Consider the following 19,355-nt stretch of genomic DNA (forward strand, 5'->3'; position numbering starts at 1 on the left):
CTCTTCTAGGTCCTTCAGCAAAACCAGCCAGCGTTTCCTGCCACCTGCCTCTGTTTTACCTGCTATCTTTTCAGCCAGTGATTAGTCACTTCTGCTATCCCAGCACAGGATTACAGCAGTGCCTTCTGGAATGAGGTATCTTCACCGATCAAGGAGAGGCTCCCAGCACTTTGGTGCAGTCACCACCCGGAGCTGCAGACACACTGTGACGGACTACTCATCCCAGAAAACAGGAAAAGTACTACAGCTTCTTCAGGGACCACCCTTTCTGAATTGAGAGGTCTTCACCTTTTAGCACAGCAGACCTTCGCTTTTGGCTGGCAGCCACTGATCTGTGCTACAATCAGACTGAAATCATCCTTTTTTCTGGGTGCTGTGTCTCACGAAATAACATACGTGAAGAATACAAACTGGGTGTTGGATTCCAGCTTCCTCTCAACTGTCTCCGTAACACCTTTACAGCCTTAGGACTACTGTGGCACATTGCAATGTGAGTTTCTATTATGCAGACCTTGCGTCCACTGGAAACTAGACTAAATCTACTGCTTTACAGCAAAAAAGCAGATTTCCCTCTTTAACAGGACACTGAGTTGCATCCAAAGTAAGAAGTGAAAGTGGGGGAAAAAACTTTCTATCCACCCTTAACATTTTTGCTGGTCAGCTCATAAGCCTGTCATTGAACAAAACACAGCATTCTGCTACTCGTTAATACGAGTGGCAACAGTTTATTGCTGTGGGAGTGCCCAAAAGATGCTTCCTGTCTCCCAGGGCAACCTCAAGCTTGCATGGAACAAACTGTGAGAAAATCCTGCTGTACTTATTTGTGCCCTTCTTGTGATTTACCACTCACGACCGCTGCAAAACCAACAGCAGAGAAATGACAACAGTGGAGTGTGCTGGCTTTGACAGATGCTCATTGTTATCTCTCCAGTTGTTATTCTGTGGTTGCCTCTTCCTAACAGTTAACTTTGTATGCTGATATCATGTATAAATCTCTAGTTCCATTCAGGGGTGGAAGTAGTAGAGCAAGTACTAACTGGAAAAGAACCGATGACTCAGAAGACTAAACATTCTTCATATTTATCAGGAATAAATATTGATGCTAGAGAGATTTACATTCGGTAATGGTTAAAAATTGCAGTGTGTTGATGGGGCACTGAGTTCCTTGTGCAGCCATGACTCCTATTGACTTTGGAGGTTGTTGCAGGGGTGCAGTGGAGGTTGGATTTGGCATTTCTGAATTAGATTTTGTACTCCCAGGAACTTCTGGGGAAAAGAAAAAGGAGAAAGAGAACAGTGTTTGGAATTTACATTTTATTCTTTAGAAGTAACTAATAAAGGAACCTACTTTGCTATGGCTATACACTTTCCTTTCCATAAAGTTAACATAACCAGAGTGACTCAATTTTTCAGTGATTTCAGTCTGCAAATAAAAAGAAGAAAAGGTAAATCACTGGACATTAGTCAGTGCATGCTGGGCCAAATTCCACACGTACATACGTGTATCCTGACTAAAAACTATGCACTTTATCAGTGGGAGACATTAATACTCGTCCTTGTCCATGAAGAACAAGCCTAGGGCTGGCGAAGGACAGCCAAAGACCAGTGCAGCTCCCCAGCTCTTCTGGGATCTTGCTTCCGCACTCATGCCTGTCCCTGTTGTGTTGCAATCTGGCAGCTCTCACATGTCCTTGCAACAAGGATGTACCACGTTGAGCTTTTCGCAAGAAAGGAAGGAAAGCCTCAAATAATGAACTCAATGCAAAGGAAGAAGGAAAATACCATTTTCAAATGCCAGACCTGTTTTATAAATTGCAAAGGCATTTGTGCTTTTCAGAAGGAAGTCCCTCAAATACACTGCTGTTCAAACCAGTTCTTAGGTGCCAGAGATCTGCAAAACTCCCAAGAGGCTATATATGCTTTGCTTAAAAATTGTGACATTTGCATATAATTTGAAGCAGCCATTGGGAGAAAGCTTATTAAGAACAAGTATTTCTAAAAACATCAAACGAGGAGGTGCAGTTTGGCTCTGGATTAACTGCTGAATATAAGAATATACAGAAATCATATAAACTTCATTCATTTAAGAGATGTGTCAGAGACTAAGGGCTATTTGTAAGAGGGTTCACCACAGGAGCAGTGAGTCAGCTTATTTGAGGAGCTGGACTATTCTGACTCCCAGTCCTGTGTCCCCATCACTATCAAACATATTTTGTCTCGCTCTTAAGTCTTTCAGCAACAGCTGAGCTGCTTGAAGCATTGATCTGAAGCCTGAGGGACTCCTAATGTAATACATAAAAATAAATACAAATACAAATATACATATAAATATAAATATCAATAATAATAATAACAACAACAGTAACAACAACAATCTTTACTAAATGCCATTTAACTTCCCTCTTATTGTTAGCCACTAACAAAAACTACCATGCTCCCCTAGGTCCTGCATAAAAAATCCAGTGCAGCCTTGAAACATAAACGTCCACTGACAGATGAAGCAGATTTCATTAGCCATTTCCTGTATGATAAATATCTTGCTGTTATTAATGTCCTGCTAAGTAAACATTAGCAGTGTTAAAATGAATACTAAACAAAAATCATTAAACAGTAGTAGATTAACATGAGTGGGAATGCAGTTCATCATAGGCAAATACTTTCCTGTGGTCAAAATCATCCTGAGATGAAAACAAATGTATGAAATATGCTGAATTTTTGCTCACTGTAATATCAGTTGTCATGTTATTGTGTCCTCCCTGAGTATTTTGGATAGTCAGAATAGTAAGTGAATACATGAATTTTCTTTTGATTAGTTTTTCTAAGTAAAATCTGTTCAACAGACTATATGTAGTGTCTGCCCTGAGTAGCATACAGTTTATATAAGACAGAGAAACAGTCTGGAGAATCCCAAAACTGAATGAATATTTTTTTAAAATTTTATTTTATTTTATTAGCAGTTTGTACTTCGTATACTACTATTTATGAAATTCTGCTATATTAAACCTCTCTAAACCCCTGAGGTCAGACTAGCCTCACTCCAACATATCCTTATGTCTCCTGGCCAGAACGGTTTTCCTAGGAATGGCCTTATTATTTATTTCTGTCATCACTCTTATGAAATCACCTGTCCCTACTTATTTCAAAGACGACTTACCTTGTGTTTATTTGTGATGGGGATGAGTTACGAAAGGGCTGTGAATCCGGATGGCAAGGTGGCTGGAGCGCTATCAGGAACGCAGAAAGGCTGCTGGGCTGCATAACCCTGGCCGGGTTCTTTAACCTTCTCCCTTTCTCCAGCTCCCACAGGGGCTCGTAGCTCTTTGCCACCTCCTGGGGTGCTGTGAGGATTAATTCCCTGGCAATCTCTCAAATGCTATGAAGATGGGTAACAACAAAGAATTGCACATAGTTAAGCCCGCAGAGCACCCCTCAAATCTTCCTTCAGTTTACTCTGGCACGTGTCTCCTATTCAGCAGGCTCCATCTACATATATATATATATATATATATATATTGTTTAGCTTTGCTATTTTTGAATATGTATTCATATTTAGCACTTTTGATTAGGTCAGCATCCCTTAGCACCGGGTATTGGATCATACAGACATATGGGTAGTCCTTAGCAGCTCTGGCAATAGAAAAGTGCAAGAGGCTTTCAGGGTCTCTTCTGCACAGTCTTCCACAGAAATTCTGCTGAAAAGACCAAAATTACTTCTCAGCAATTTAACCCCATTGAGCAACACCAAGACAAGTTATCTGAAAGAGGAACCTCACCTAGAAACTGCAGTTTGCAGAATAATCTGCCTCAGTTTCTACAGATGCTTTTGCCTTATCTATGAAACAGCAGTTGCACATCCAGTCCTCTGTTTCTAGAAAAAGCTCAGCCTAACTCCAGGCGCAGAACAGACATTTTGCCCCTGACAGTGACAGGAAATAACTGGGATCTCTAAGAGCTTCATATGTCTTTTGCAATAGACAAGTTATTATGGCATTAGCTACACGTGCTACTGACTGTGCCCCTGTTGTACTTTCACCTTCCTGCCAGAAACTAAACCTTTGTTCTGTGACTCAAGCGTAATGAAATTGCTTTTCAGTGGATAGCATTTACCAGCACTGACCGGATGTTTGCCTTCTGCTAAACATGAATAAATATTGATAGGCCTAATCCTAAAAATCACAACTGTAATAAAAAATAAACAGTATGACCCTGTACGTTTACGCTATTCAGATATAACCAGCTTCCCTGTATAACTCTTTTTTTTTGTTTCTGCTATTGCTACAATCTTGGTTTTCAGTTTTATTTTAAATGGTTTCCTATAAAACACAGTAAGAAGCAATGCAATGTCCTGCAAAGAAAATGCATTTAAATTATAATAATTTACATTTAAATCTAGCAACAGCTCTACTTTTCCTTGTCCTGGTCTTGCTGTGCCATTTACACCTGTTAATTTAATAGCCAGAATCCTCCATCAAAGTGAATTGATATTCAAAAGATGTTGCATGCAAGGAGCAGCAAGAAGCCTCAATTTACCCCTGCCTCAGCAGCAGGTGTTGTGGGGTGCATTCCCTGGCTTAACTGGGCCAGGCTGGCATAGCTGCAGTGGAAAACTGGGAGGGTCTGCAAAGACGTACTGTGATATGAGGTGTAGAAACCTTCCCCTTAGGAGTGCAGAAGGGTGGTGGCATGGATGTCACATGCAGTGAATGCAGACAGAGTAGGAATATGCTGTCTTTCTTGGAGAGGCCGTCAGAAGTGCTGAATTGCACTGGTTTGCCTGTGTGTCTTGCTCTGTGCAGCTTCCTGACCCACCCAGGAGCACGCTCCAGCGCTGCACTCTTCTGGAAAACTGGCAGCAGAACCAGATGACTACAATGGATGGCGTGCAGGAAGCTCTTGCACAACAGGCTAGGAGTTTGCAGCCGGGACATCACAAAAACAGGCAGCAGTTTTCAGGTACTACCTGGCATGTACTCCTGCATCCCTGGCCAAGGCTGGGACCTGCTGCTTCATGCAGAGTCAACATGTCATGTTGATGGGACTAATTGGGTAATATCTATTTGACAGATGAGTTGTTACCAGCAAACTTTTATTTGGAGAGGAAAACTACATTTGATCACAGTCAACTTGAAGGGTTGCCAAGATCTGAGGGGAAGTCGGCTCCAGCATCCTGTGAAAAATCAGGTTGTGTGGTACAAATGACAGGGTGACGTAAGTAAGCAAGGAATTTTAATAAGGATTGGCTATTGCAAGAAGTGACACAGATCAGGGCTCTCCCGTTTGATGCATTCTCCATCAGTTCCCATTGGTCCAAGGGTACCCAGCTCCTTCTAGAACTGAATTTGTTCAGCTAGTTTTACAAATTCAAATTTATGATTTCTCCCTGGCTGTGAGAAATGTTAGGGTTTGCAGCCTCACCCTAACCTTCTTGTAGCAGCACTGAAGTTAAGTAATATCTGCATGTAATTACATGCAAAAACCCTTTAGTATAAATTGCTTAAACTGAATGTGATGTATGCCATTTCAGAATCTGGCCCTAAAGGATTCTTTTGTTTTGATACTCTTTAAGCGAAATATTAATAAATTAGCCTATGATGGGAAAGGATACTTTTTCTCTTCGTTGTAAGTTTCCGTTTTCTATGAAAATGTACTGAAAGTACTTGGTAGTATGTGCTGCTTAAACAATGCAAATGAGTACATTTGCTTTTTGAACGCAACAGAGTGTTTCTATTCTCAAATGGAAAAAAAAGAAAGAATTAATGAGAACATCAGGTTGTTTGAAAAACTATGAGGTTTGACACCTACAGACTTCTGTGGTTGATCTAAAAAAAAGGTTAAAAATGTTCTTGCTTTACCCTTTTCCGTTCCTTATTTGTGTGCACAGGCCCCAGCTGACTGAGGCTGAGGTGAAGTGTTATCACATGTGTGTCACTTGCATTACGTTCCTGGTACATGCAGAATATCAGAACATACAGAAAGTAATTGGGTGAATTCCAGGTAATTGTTCTATTTCCCATCACTACATCTGTTTCATAGTGACTACTTTTTACTTGTGGGAGGGGCTTTGCTGAATCTGGGCCAAAATCAATCTGCTTTTATTCAGTGTGTACATACACCTTGGCTTTTGTAGCACTCACATAACCACCTGCTTGGAAATTCTTCCCAATCACTTTCTTTGCGGTAGATAAGGCATACATCAAGTTATTTATTCTGCTGGCTTTGGATGAGTCATAATTTTTAGCAGCAGAAAAACTATCTTTTCAACTTACATGGTCCGGCAATAATCCATGAACTAAAATTTAAGTCTAGCTTCTACTAATTAAAGATACTATTCAGCTATACATCGCACTGAAGGCCAATTTTAATGTTATTGAGGTGTTTTAGTCATATACATGAAAATAAGAGATTAAGTACAGGACCTGATTCTTTTATTCTCAGAGAAATATTCCCTTGATCTCTACTGGTCCTTGGGTTTCTTTTAATTTCTTCTCCAGGTTGCCTCAGATCCCAGTACTTGTGACTGTGACTTCTTAGTGACACCAAAAGCAAGCTTCCCAAGTCCTAACTAACTGCATTACTGTTGGTAATCCTACTATTTGGAAGTTAGAATTGGATTTACCCAACATCTAACAGCCCATACTGGATCAATTCCACTTCACTCAAGGCTAGCCTGCTGTGGGAACACCCTGATTGGGTTGGGGTCAATTTAAACTCCAAGTATGATGAGGAGCATGCTGCCACCCACCTTAAATCCCACCTCCCAGACTGGGGTGTTCAGGAGTCTCTGAATACTCAGACTTGCCAACTTAGCCTAGCAATTACAGTCTCTTGTAAAATCCAGGGAAAACACAAACAGTAGTTAAGATGCATCTTCACATCTTGCCATATAGCCACATCAACACCAAAGCATGAAATCAATGCAAAGGAAGAGTTTCTAGAATACCTTTCATCAACATATTAAATAGCATTTTCTCAGTAAATGGAACAATCCTTAAGCTAAAGTCATGCAGGCGCTTTGGTACTTGTTTCGCCTAAGCAAGTGCAAAGCTTTAAAGTACTCAAGTACTTGTGTTACGTCCACATGCATAACTGCTTACCTGGAAAATTACCTCCTTCATCTGTTCGTAAGCATGTACCATATCTGTGGAGCTCAGGTTTATGGGTCAGTTGTTAAGTGCTTTAGAAACACTGGTATCTTCATGAAAAAAACCCAGACAAGAAAACAAGCACACACATGCTCCCCCTCCCCAATGCGAAATGGTAGCATACAGTTACATTAGCCAGGAGAGTCTCCATTAGTGTCTAGAAATGAAAACAAGCCCAAGTCCTGCACTTCTCAAAATCCTGCCTAAAAGACACACTAGTAATGATAGAGAAAGGTTTATGTGATAACCTTTATTGCTCTCTTGAATTTTAAGCGAAGACATCAAGAACTCTGGACTACATTGACCAAGAACAGGTAAAAGGTGGTTTCTGACTCTACAGAGAAAGTTTTTAGACTCAAATATTTTTCCTGTCCAATATAAAAATGTATTGCTGTCAGCAGAGGCATGACTGGTGCAATGAATCTAGCTACCTTTTTCTTTTCCATGTTAATTAACTTGTAAGACAGAAAAATGAACCTTCCAGATACACAGTAGCTGGTCAGACTGTGTAAGGAAATATTGATCCATACGCTTATTTTTCTTTCAGTTCCTGTGTCCCAGTGTCAGACTAAGTTTAGTCAAAGTAAATTAACGAAATATACTTTTCAGAAGACTCTATCATCTTTTTTCAGTGCTCAGCAGCCAGTTACACAACAATCAGTTTCCAAATGTTCAGTGTGGCATTAATATTGGGTACTAACCCCTTCAAGACTGGAGGCTTGGTGTTTTGAGAGGATTGGGACTTCCCTTTAGCCTATGCCCAGCTCAGTCTCCTTCCCCAGACACTGTCTGCTGTGGTTGCAAGGAAAGACTGTGGGTAGGACAACCAGAAGCAAACAGAGAAGACACCTTTCAATCACCTTTGTGTGCTGCACCAGGAAATAAGCCCAGCTCCAAGGCAATTTGATGTGAGCTGGTTTGAATTTATTCTACCTGTATGGATCAAACACTGGAGAGACAACCTCGCCTCACCATGCGTACGGAAGTGGTTCATTAATTCTCCATGATTAGCTCATCAAAGATTGCCCTGACATATGAACTGGGGACAAGGGGGTAAAGCAACCCAGATGTGAATCTAGGGGTGATCCTTCTTGACAAGACGAGATGCTCAGAGAGGTTTTGGATCATAAAGATCCTGGGTCATATTTAAAGCAGTTTGGGTTTGGGGGTGATGCAGAGGGTCCTGAAGCTAAAAGGCTGAAAATATGGGATTGCTGAGAAAGCACCAAGGAACTCTGGCAAGTAAGCAAGTATTGGCTCACACCTTTGCATCAATAACACCAGCACCACTTCCTCCTTTGCTGCCACAACTAAACTCTGAGAAGACCTAGTTTTTGTTGTAGTGTGCTTTTCACTTGGGCTGGTATTTACTATCTGCATCACTCATAGGCACACTGCAAAGATTCCACTTCAGTGCACACCCCCACAAATGTACAGCTTAAGCAGAGGGGGTTTATTTCATGTGAGATACTTAGAGCTGACCTTGCAGCATCACCTGCAGCTATTGTGACGCTAGTAGATAAGGCAGATACCGTTCCTCTTTCGACATCCTGTGGGTGCATCCTGCTCCCCTGTACCAGCAGCAGCCAGCTGTGGGGCTGCAGGGCTCACCTTCGTTCAGTCCTTGGCCATCCCAGATCTGATGTATACCTAGACCTCTGTTGAACAGTTAGACTAGAGAAACACTGAACAGTGTGACCCTTCTGCGACGTGTGTGTGAACAAATGGCATGCATAATGGCTTGAAATTTAACAAGACCAAAAACCAGATTCGGCATCTGGGATGGAGTAATGCCAGGCACAAGTACAGATGGTGAGAGGAGCGGCTGGAGAGCGGCCCTGCAGAAAGGGATCAAGGGGTGCTGCTGGCTGACAGCAGGCTCAGCGTGACCCAGCAGTGTGCCTGGGCAGCCACGAGGGCCACCTGCATCCTGGGGGGCATCAAACACGACATAGCTGCCTTCAAAAGAGGTGGTTATCCCGCTCCATTCAGCACTGGTGCGGCCTCACCTTGAGTGCCGTGGGCAGTTCTGGGCTTCACAATTTAAGAACGGTGTTATTGTGCTGGAATGCATCCGAAGGAAGGCAACAAAGCTGGTGAAAGGGCTGAAGGAATGTCCTGTGAGGAGCAGCTACGGACTCTGGGTTTGTCTAGTGTGAAGAAGAAAAGAAGCTGAGGGGCAACCTCATCATTCTGCACAGCTTCCTGAGGAGGGAACGTGGGAAGGGAGGTGCTGATATATTGGGTTTGTGTGGCAAGGGTTTGGTAGCAGGGCAGCTACAGGACTGGCTTTTGTGAGAAGCTGATAGAAGCTTCCCCTGTGTCAAATAAAGCCAATGCCAGCCTGTTCCAAGATGGACCCACCACTGTCCAAGGCTGAGTCCATCAGTGATGGTGGTAGTACCTCTGGGATAACATATTTAAGAAAGGGGTAAAACATTCTGTGCAACAGCAGCTGGAAGAGAGGAATGAGAATATGTGAGAGCAGCAGCCCTGCAGCCCCCCAGGCCAGTGCAGGAGGAGGTAAGAGCTGCTCCAGGCACCCACCCGCAGCCCGGTCAGGGCCTCCCCGGGGCAGGGGGTGTCCGCAGGGGGCTGTGACCCGCAGGCAGCAGTGCTGGGGCAGCTCTGGGAAGGGCCTGTGCCCCCACCGGGAGCAGCCCGGGCTGGGGCAGGTTTGTGAAGACCTGCAGCCCGTGGGAGGGACTCACATTGAAGTTCATGGAGGACTGTCTTCTGTGGGAGGGACCCCAGGCTGGGGCAGGGGGAGAAGAAGGAGCAGCAGAGACAATGTGGACAATGTGTGATGGACCGATTGCAACCCCATTCCCTGTCCCCTGTGCAGCTCAGGGAGAGGAGGTAGAGAAAACTGGGAGCCCAGGAAGAAAGGAGGGGCGGGGGAAAGTGTTTTAAGATTTGGTTTAATTTCCCATTTTCCTAAGCTGATTTGACTGGTAATAAATCAAATCAATTTCCCCAAATCAAGCCTGTTTTCCCTGTGACAGTAGCTCAGTGATCTGATCTCTCCCTGTCCTTGTCTCCACCCACAAGCCTTTAATTGTATTTTCCCTCCCCTGTCCTGCTGAGGAGGGGAGTGATGGAGCAGCTTTGGTGGGCACCTGGCATTCAGCCAGGGTCAAACTACTAAATCCTGGTATCCAGTGGTAGGATGCATGGGAATGGTTCAAAGCTGCATCAAGGGATGCTCAGACTGAATATTAGGCAGCATTTCTTTACCATGAGAGTGGCCAAACACTGGAACAGGCTTCCTAGAGAGTTGATTGATGCCCCAAGCCTGTCAGTTTTTGAGGCATTTGGACAATGCCCTTAATAACATGCTTTAACTTTGGGTCAGCCCTGAAGTGGTCAGGCAGTGGGACTGGATGATTGTTCTAGGTCCCTTCCAGCTGAAATAGCCTGCTCTGACAAAGACATATAGCTTCCACTTCAAAAAAGTCTTAGAAGTGAAATAGCCTAGAACAGCAAGAAAAGGAGTATCAGGATCATGGTTGGGAAGTCTAAGAGACAAAAGTATTTACCCAATGCCACGGAGGAAATCTGTGTCAGGGCCTAGGAAAGATCTTGCACTATTTCAGTCATTGCTCTATGTTACTTCCTGAGCAGCTGCTCCTTGATAGCATGTAAGAATAACAGTATGTCAATCATCATAACTCCAACCAGTGAAGACAGTGAAAATTATTTTATTGCAAAATTATTGCTCATAATCGAATCAGGATTGTATTTTTATTTTTAAAATGAAAACCAGACCCTGATGCATTCATTTGAACTGTTGTCTGCCACTGAACTATCACCCAAATTGCACTGATTTCTATTGGAAATTAAAAAAACCCAACACCCCTCTCTCCAGTTCAGCAACTGAGCTGTTACCCCTAAACCCATTAGAGTTAACATATAACACACAGCATCTCTTGACACCCCCACACCATTTTCTGTTGCTAAAGAGTAGCTGCTATGTGAGCTCTGACACTTCCTTTTCTTTTATTTCTTCTTTTTTTTTCTCTTTATATTTGCAACCTCTGCTCTGAGGAGACTGTGGAAATTTGCTCAGCTTGCAGGACGAAATTGCATGAATTGATAAAAGCTAAGAATAACTCAGCAAAGGGATGTCCAATAAGTTAGCTTTAGGATGAGTCATGGAAAAGCCTGGGAGTATTGTCAGCATACAAGTTATATGGCTTTCTGCTTCATTTGGATGTGCCTGTGAAGTGTGTGAAACAGCCTCATGAAAAGCACTCATTGAGTGTATCGATATTGCTGTGCATCTTCCAAGCAATTTGGGGACGCTTATACTTCCTTTTGGGAATTAATTGTGCTGTATCTTGCAGAAACTGAAAGGGAAATAAAACTGGACAAAACTTATCAAACCCTTTTGAATTTTTTCCATCTCAGAGTAAAGCACTTTGGGAATATGGGTGAAGCACTAAATATTCTAATTTTCTACTAAGGCTTTTTTATTCTGACTCATGTCCCTTTTCTATAAATGAAAGAAATGAGAAAATAGAAGACAGATAATATATAGATAGTTCAAGGTAGAACTACAGTAAGGTGTAAGCAAAAATATTTGGAAAACAGTTTTCAGAAAAGTTATTTGTGATTCATTTCTAACTGGAAGGCTGTACTAGGTGTGGTTCTACAAGAGGCTATTCTCATCTTGTACTGTTGACTTGTGTATCTTGGGCAATGAAATATACTTACAAAATCTATCACAGTAGCTAGAAGAGGGTACAGGCAAGGCTGTGCAACTCTTTGGTCATTTAGGGCAAATTACAGTCAAAAGAAATCAACACTGGCTTTTTTGGTGACCTCTGTGGTACAACATGGTTTTAAGGGGAAGTAGAAAAGGAAGAAATAGGAGGTCTGAAGAACCAATTTAAGACTATCATTCCACAAATTCCACCAAGTAGAAAACCCAGGAGAATTACCATCTCTGAGCCTACAAAGTCAACCTTTCACTAAATGCATGTATGTAAACAGCGTGCTGACCTTGGCATGCTGCAATCTAGAACGAGCATCTATCACAGACATGCTGAAGCTGCGGTTTCCTAAAGAGCGGAGCTGAATTACTAGTTTCTCACAACCAAACGGGAGACATTTCATGGCCATCCATCTCTGGCCTCCAGCCTCATGGTCTCACCCCAGCCTTGTGCTCTTTCTGATGTTCAGTGCCATATCTGTGGGCTGACACAGCAGAAAGCTGCTGCGTTTTAGGCTGTGGTATTTTTGAGCAGAATGCTGAGTTAACGAGGTTACAGAGGTGGCTCTGGTGACTGCCAGCCTCAAAGTAAGCTGTAAGAGCATGTGGCCAAGCTGGGAGAATGAGGCAGCTGCTGCAGGACCCCTCTTTGCAAATCAGGGAGTGATTGGGTTGGTTCAACATGTCTTGTGAAAACCATGGCTTCGCTTCCATGTAGGAAAGCTCTCATTTCAGCTCTTAAGAAAGCCAGAGGAATCATGCAAAAAAAAAGGAAAATCACTAAGAAAGCTTATGTTGTTATGAAATAATTAATGCAAGGGGAAGGAAAAAAAAAAAAAGAAGAAGAAGATTGAGAGTTAGTTGGACAGGAAGATGGAAATATGCTTTTGATTTGAGGCTCTTTGTCGCTCTCCCTTAACTGCATGGTCATGGCTTGGCAGCCTTTCAGACTTGGGGAGGCATTGTACAAGCCTCCGATAGGAGGGGTTTCCTTTGATGAGCTGGCCATTGTGACTTTACAAGAAATTGTACAGTACTTCCTCTTACCCACTACAAACCACAGTTTTCTGAATGAATTTTCTCCTCTTTTGTTTTTAACAGTTTAACCCTTAACCTTTCTGACTCATGTTTTCTATTCTAGTGCAGCATGCAACCCAAGGTGAAAGCGGGTACTGCCTACGCGAACGAGACTCTGCTGCCCGTGGTCTGAGAGGGAAACTGAGCCTTGCGTGGAGCAGTGTTTCTGCTGAAGAGCAGTTTGCAGGTCTGGTAGTGTGGTATGAGCAAAAAAAGCCTCTCTTGCAAGTCAAATGAAGAGTCAGGCAGCTATTGAACCTGTTGGTGATTCATCTGTACTCTCCAGTTAGTACTAATTGCTAAACTCTGGAGGTGTGGTGTGGGCAACAAGGGTAAAATGGTATAATTAGTGAAATGACCCTTTCACAATTAGTGGAATGAATTCATCTGAAGCTGAGAAAGAGTACCAAGTAGTTAATACAGTGGTCAGATACACTGGGCTAAATTCAGCGGTGACATAAAAAAATGTATTACATGGAAGCACCTGCTGGGGAAGAAACCCTTGCTGCTCCAGACAAACAGAGGACTTTATGAAATACATGCGGCATAAAAAAGAGCTAAGCAGGGACCAAAAGGGGATGTTCAAAGGCTGTGCCCCCTTGGGGTCACTGTGGAGTACTCTGAAATTAGACTGTAGAGTAAGGAATCAAACCCACGGTGATTTAGCAAGGGTCTACCTTCGGTTATGAAAGTCCTTTGAGTCTCTCCTTGTATAACCAGCATGAAAGTCACAGTACGTGAAAAGCACTGGCTTTTACCTTCCCTCATACCTATGTCCAAAGGGGAATAAAAAGGAGGTGGGGATACTTTTCATTCAGCCATGAAAATGGATGGTGCTAAGAGTCCTGAGCAATGGTTGAAGAGATGACACCTTCCCCGGACCCTCTCAGGAGATATTAGAACCCAGCAAGCTCCCTGGGGTCATGTTCCAAGTAGTTTACTGCTAAAAGGGTGACTCAATATGTGACAGAAAGGCCAAGGGGATACTTGCTTCCCAGATCAGGTGATGGGATTAATACTCTTTCTCCAGATATGGAAAAGATACTGTTATCCATAATAAAAGTAAAATGTATTTCATTTAAATAAAAATAAAATAAAATAAAATAAAATCTAATACATTTTCCATATAAATATGGAAAAGAATCAGAAATTCTGTGACTTCTCTCACTGTTGTGCTGCAAGGCTGATAAAGCTCTATAGTAATCTGGGTTCTTGGGACAAAGAGATATTTGCTAGGGAGAGAACCACTTACTAGAGGTATTGTGGGAAACAGGGACAAGACCCTTAAGTGAACTGATGGCTGAATCTAGCCCAGGAGGCTGGTGGATGGAGCTGGCAGGTAGCAGACAGCTTTTTCTGCTAAAACATGTCCTGTCACTCTGAGGAAGGGATTACATAGCTTTGAGTCCCTCTCTTCTAAATGTCACAGAACAGCCAGTATGAAGAGACAGCATAAAATGTCCCCTGTAACACCTACAAAACATTCAAAAGCAACTTGATACTTGATATACTGCTGCTCTTGCTTGTCAGGCTGATAGCACTTTGGTCCTGCTCAGCCCATCCATCTGGACTGACTCCTCTCTCTCCTATGGGAAATGACTTGTTCAGTGCCTGTGAAGTGCCCGTGTTGGGAGGCTGAAGTCATGGGGCTCATAAAAGTTACTTCTGCATAAACTGCATCGCTGCCCGACTGAGTGGTTGCGGTACCTTCAGAGTGGGGTGAAGAAAGAGGAGGAAGAGGAATATTTTAATAGATGGTGTGGAACATATCAACATCTTTCAAGCAAATCGAATACCTTAACACATGTTTTTTTATTTCCTGTCAGAATTTTTTAGGTTAAGTTTGTGATCTAATTTTGCCTTTTGTTCTGTTTCTCTTCCCTATTTGGCTGCTGTCACTTGTCAGCAAGGCACACCGATGCTGCACCTGCCTACCAGCATAACAAAGCCTCAAATGTTCGCCCCCTTCTAGGCTATATTCTGCACGAGGGGAATACTGACTGCAAAAAGTAGGGACAGTTATATTAGCACCTTAAGTCCTTCAGCTGTTACTATGATTTTAATTTTGAACAGTGCTATAAACACTTCAGACAGTGAAATGTAGCTATCATTTATCAGAAGGAAAAAGAACTCCTGCAGAAAGGAAAGCATCTTTTTACTCATTTTAGCATTTGACGTGTGTATTTGAGTCACAGCTTGCCAAAGACTGATGAAAAAGGTACACTCATGTCATTTTCTCCGTACAGAGCATCTCTATGCCTCTGAAAGCTCTTTTCACCAATTGTCCTTCAGTCAGCAAGTAAAGTACAGATGGTCAAGTTGTGCTGCATTATTAGTTCAATGTCTTTGCAAAATCAAGTGGACCTGCGCTACTGGTAAATAAAAAATGGCTAAGGAACGGACAGCATGGGGCAGTTGATCAGTAATGTTTAAATGCTAGCGTGGTGTGTGGGTGGCATGATCTGGAAATGTGCCAAACAGCTCTATCTCAGGTGATGCCTGGGGGATAGCCTATGCTCCACATTTTCCAACAGGCAGCACAGACAAGGCTGTTGTGAATTTGGCCCCCTATACACCACCACACACAGCTGACTTTGCACCTGCAAACCTTCATGCTGCACTGAAGGAAGGTAACACAGGTTCTTGGGCTCATGTTATGAAAATGTTACATTAGTACATGCACTGTGAGCTGGAAAAAAAAAAACAAACCATCCGAAACGACATTTACATTTTAAAGCTACACAGGGTGAAGTGCTGTATTAGTGGAGCTATGGCCACTCTGTGCTGCTTGGCCACACAATGACAGAATGTTCCTCAGTCATCTTGTATTTAACAAATAGATAGCCAGAGAAGGCAGGGCAATGCTGTGCCTCATTATGACTGTTTTGTATGACTTCATAGGTGCAAAAGAAAAGGTGTAAAAATTAATTTACATATGGATGAGTATTGTCTCCTTGCATGACTTTAAGACAACTCCCTGTTGCCTTAAAGGACTTTCATTCCTCTACTGTGTTAGAAGGAAAAGCACTTGGCTGTGTGATGATACCCCGCTGGCCTTCCCGAAGTTGCTCCTGGTTTATAGGACTCCATGGGAGATATGACTCAATCCCCATGATTCGGGTCAAGATGACAATGAATAGATCTTAACGGCACATACTGCCTAGGCTTCTCCCAGTGGGTGAAAGAGAAAATGCAGCTTCTGCTTTTCATCCAAGCGAGTAGCTGTTACGCAGTAGTACAGTGGACTGTAGTAAGACTAGGGATGTGGGACTGGGTCCAAAAGGTTTCAAACACAGACATTGGCTACACCTCCTTTGAGATCATTTGCAGACAGCGAGGAGGTCAAGTCTGTGAAGGGGTGTGAGACACCCTAGTATGCATACGGCCAGCAAATACTCATCTGTAGCATCATGGTGTGCATTCTAGCAATGCCTGGCTTGACTGAGAAAGACTCTGGCTGCCATACCCAGCTCTGTTTGGTGCAGCTATAAGCTGAGAAGTGCTTTGATCCTGGTAATGCAGGAGTTTTGAACCTTATATCCTCCTGACACTCCTTGCTTTCCAGCTCTCTGAGTGCTGCTAAGTCACAACGAAGCACCATGTACTCAAATCCTGCAGCAAGGCAGGCGCTTTGGGGGAACTATGCACAGCATTGCAGAACAGGAAAGGGAAGCCTGAAAGGGCAGAAGACCAGCAATTTCGAAGCTGCAATGTACAGCTGTTTTGATGCAGGAACTGGGAGGAAACATGACAGAAAGCAGTGAAGAAAGCAAGTAAGTTTCTCTTTTAAAGCCATCATGGCTTAATTGAAGTGCTACACAGGCATGACACAAAAGGCTAGAAACCCAGGCTCCAAGACACAAGCCTGGTAAAGTGAGGAAAAATGAATCAACCTATTCACCATGCACTTTTGGGCAGAAAATTGCATTCCCTTCATTGTTTTTTTAAAAGGTGATTTGGGTGGATAACACGGGGTTGTGCCTTTTTTTTTTTTTTTCTTCTGCTTTAGTATAATTTTAAGAATAATCAAACAATTTGATAAGGTTTCCCAAAATTTTATTGTGTTAAACAGTGAGATTGGGAATTTCAGTTTCCTTTTAGTTTTGCTTTTTTTTTTTTTTTTTCTTTTTTCTTTGTGTGTCATTACATAACGTTGACTATTTTGGAAAAGTCAGATTAAGAGGTTGGCTGCTAGCTGCTTGTTTGCCACCAGGCCGCTTGGGCCAACAAAACTTGTTTTAAGGGTCACACAATAGTATGCCTCACTGGAATAACGCTCCAGAAAAAATAAAAGCTAAACAACTCCCATGTTACAGGTAATCACATCCTCAGAGATTTGCCACTCTAATACCTTACTGAAGGAGCTGAGCTTTTTAAAAAGGCCTCCTCCTACTAAAAAGTAGCTGCTGAGTAACAGCTTGACTGAGTTTCCCTGTTCTTCTCAGAAATGTGTACTTCCCTTTTGTTCAGGACTGTGTAGGATCTTCTCTCATATACACATCTTCCCACACATATGAAGGAATAGTGCCTATGAATCTTCCAGCTACCGGTCAAAGCCTGAGAGCTCAGACCATAAAACATCCTTCTCAGACCACGAGGGGTTAAGCCCTGGCCATAACTAATATGAAATGTAGGATGGCTGCATGCTGAGGGCACGAACCACGTTCTGCTCCCTCCTCTGTTACGGTCTCTGGGTGACTTGTTACAGCTGAGCTGGTCCAGCAACTCACTGCTGCCAAAAAATGTTAGATCCATTCTTTTTTTAACTCCACTTATGGCGCTTTCCTCCTTCCTTTATATGCTTTGGTGTTCAGCTGACTTTTGGTTGAGCCAGTTCAATTCATGAAACCATCAGAAAAGTATTCACACCTTTTCCAGGTTAGTTCTCTGCTGGTTTTGTGAGCTGAATTGGTTCAGGGAAGGGTCTAATCTGGCAAAGGAAAGGGAGATGATGGTTTTGGGAGAGAAGAACAAGTTCTATAGCATACAGCTTCACCCTCTCTGAAAGGGAGTCACTTCTCCTGTGTGTGAGAATAAAATGAGGTATAGTCTCTCTTTTCTTCCCCATAGGGTAGTTGTGTGAAAACATTAAAGACTGCCAAGCTACGGCAATGAGGTAGAAATGGATACAAGTTTTTGCCTTAAGTCTGTCCCTTGTAAACTATTAATAAAGACTTTATTATATCCTTTAGTGTTTTTAAATAGTTTTATTTAAATAACATTTATCTTGGGAAGTTTCTTTTCTCTTAAGGGATGCAAAATTAGTTACTGTATGCACCATCCCATATGTATTTCTAATAGATGAGTTCACCCTTCTGCCTTCTGGCAGAAAAGAAACATAGAAAACTGCAACCACAAATCGTGTTGCTTGAATCCATCTATCAAAGTTTAACATCCTTTTGAATTACCTTTAACTTGTGGTGTTGGATTATTTTTTTTCCCATTCTGATCTCTATTTCTGTAGGTTTTGAATAAAAATTTCTCTTCCTTAGTTCCAGATTGATACCATTTGACTGTGAGGCTTTCAGTCAATTCTTTCAAGGCTTCTGCTGGTTGCAGTCTGACAGCTAATTGAAAAGCAAACCAGACTAATGCAGTTACGCAGGGCTCTGTCAGTGACAAGTGGAGATCATCAGGAGTCCCTGCAGGAACTGACAGAGTTTCTCCATGTTAAATAAGGTTGCAAAACTTCACACACACCCCACTGCCCCATAATGGAGCCTCCACTGAGCACATCAGGCAAGATACTGGCTGTGGAGCATTTAAAATGCTAAGTAGTGAACTCTGACTGCAATTCGGCTCCATTCTCAGTTATGATCTGATGACTAAAGCTTTACTAATGATGACTATTGCAACATGCATTTGGAAGGATGAAATGGATTTAACAGACCAAATTTTGCAGTTGGTTGCACTAAGCTATCTCTTTTGGTGCAGTGAGGCTGCACTTGTATAAACACAGTCTGGCTTTTCAGTTAGGAAGGGAATGGTGTATGCAGTCATCCAGAGCTGGATGAGCTGCTGTGCCTGAATGCACCGTGTCTTGGACAGCATGTGTGTTTTTGGGCACTCATCTGGATGACAGCTACAGATGCACAAGGTCTTTGAGTTGCATGGATGATGTCACGGTTCAGGACCATGTATCTGATGAGATGAGCTCTCTGAGAATCTTGCAGCAGGTACTTGAGCCCTTATTTGGGGCTTTTGACTGCCAGCTTTTGACTTCAGGAGCTTTTCTCTTCACATACCATGTAAAAAACCATACCCGAGTCTTTCAACTCAACAGTCTTTTCTGTGCAGGACTGATTCCTTGACACAAGAAGGAAAAGGCATGCCCTGAAACATCTCCCAAAGTGCAGTGCTTGTTATCCCTGACTCAGTGGAGAGGTAGCTGGTGAAATCCTATGGAACCAAGCTCTGTTTCA

The 19,355-nt window shown here is 42.6% G+C and overlaps 2 long non-coding RNA genes across 2 annotated transcripts in view; one reads left to right on the forward strand and one right to left on the reverse strand.

Annotated features, from left to right (window-relative positions):
- Positions 1 to 9,746, forward strand: part of LOC308060721 — a 31,285-nt gene extending 21,539 nt beyond the window's left edge. The window contains exon 2 of the long non-coding RNA XR_013926864.1: positions 1 to 9,746. This is a non-coding gene — a long non-coding RNA (uncharacterized lncRNA).
- Positions 1,065 to 19,355, reverse strand: part of LOC308060722 — a 44,833-nt gene continuing 26,542 nt past the window's right edge. The window contains exons 1-2 of the long non-coding RNA XR_013926865.1: positions 3,155 to 19,355; positions 1,065 to 1,266 (exon numbers count right to left, since the gene is read on the reverse strand). The exon at positions 3,155 to 19,355 is cut by the window's right edge and continues 26,542 nt beyond it. This is a non-coding gene — a long non-coding RNA (uncharacterized lncRNA). The remainder of the gene's footprint in view (positions 1,267 to 3,154) is intronic.

Source organism: Falco punctatus (assembly GCF_963210335.1).
Source record: "Falco punctatus genome assembly, chromosome: 3".
Classification (NCBI taxonomy): domain Eukaryota; kingdom Metazoa; phylum Chordata; class Aves; order Falconiformes; family Falconidae; genus Falco; species Falco punctatus.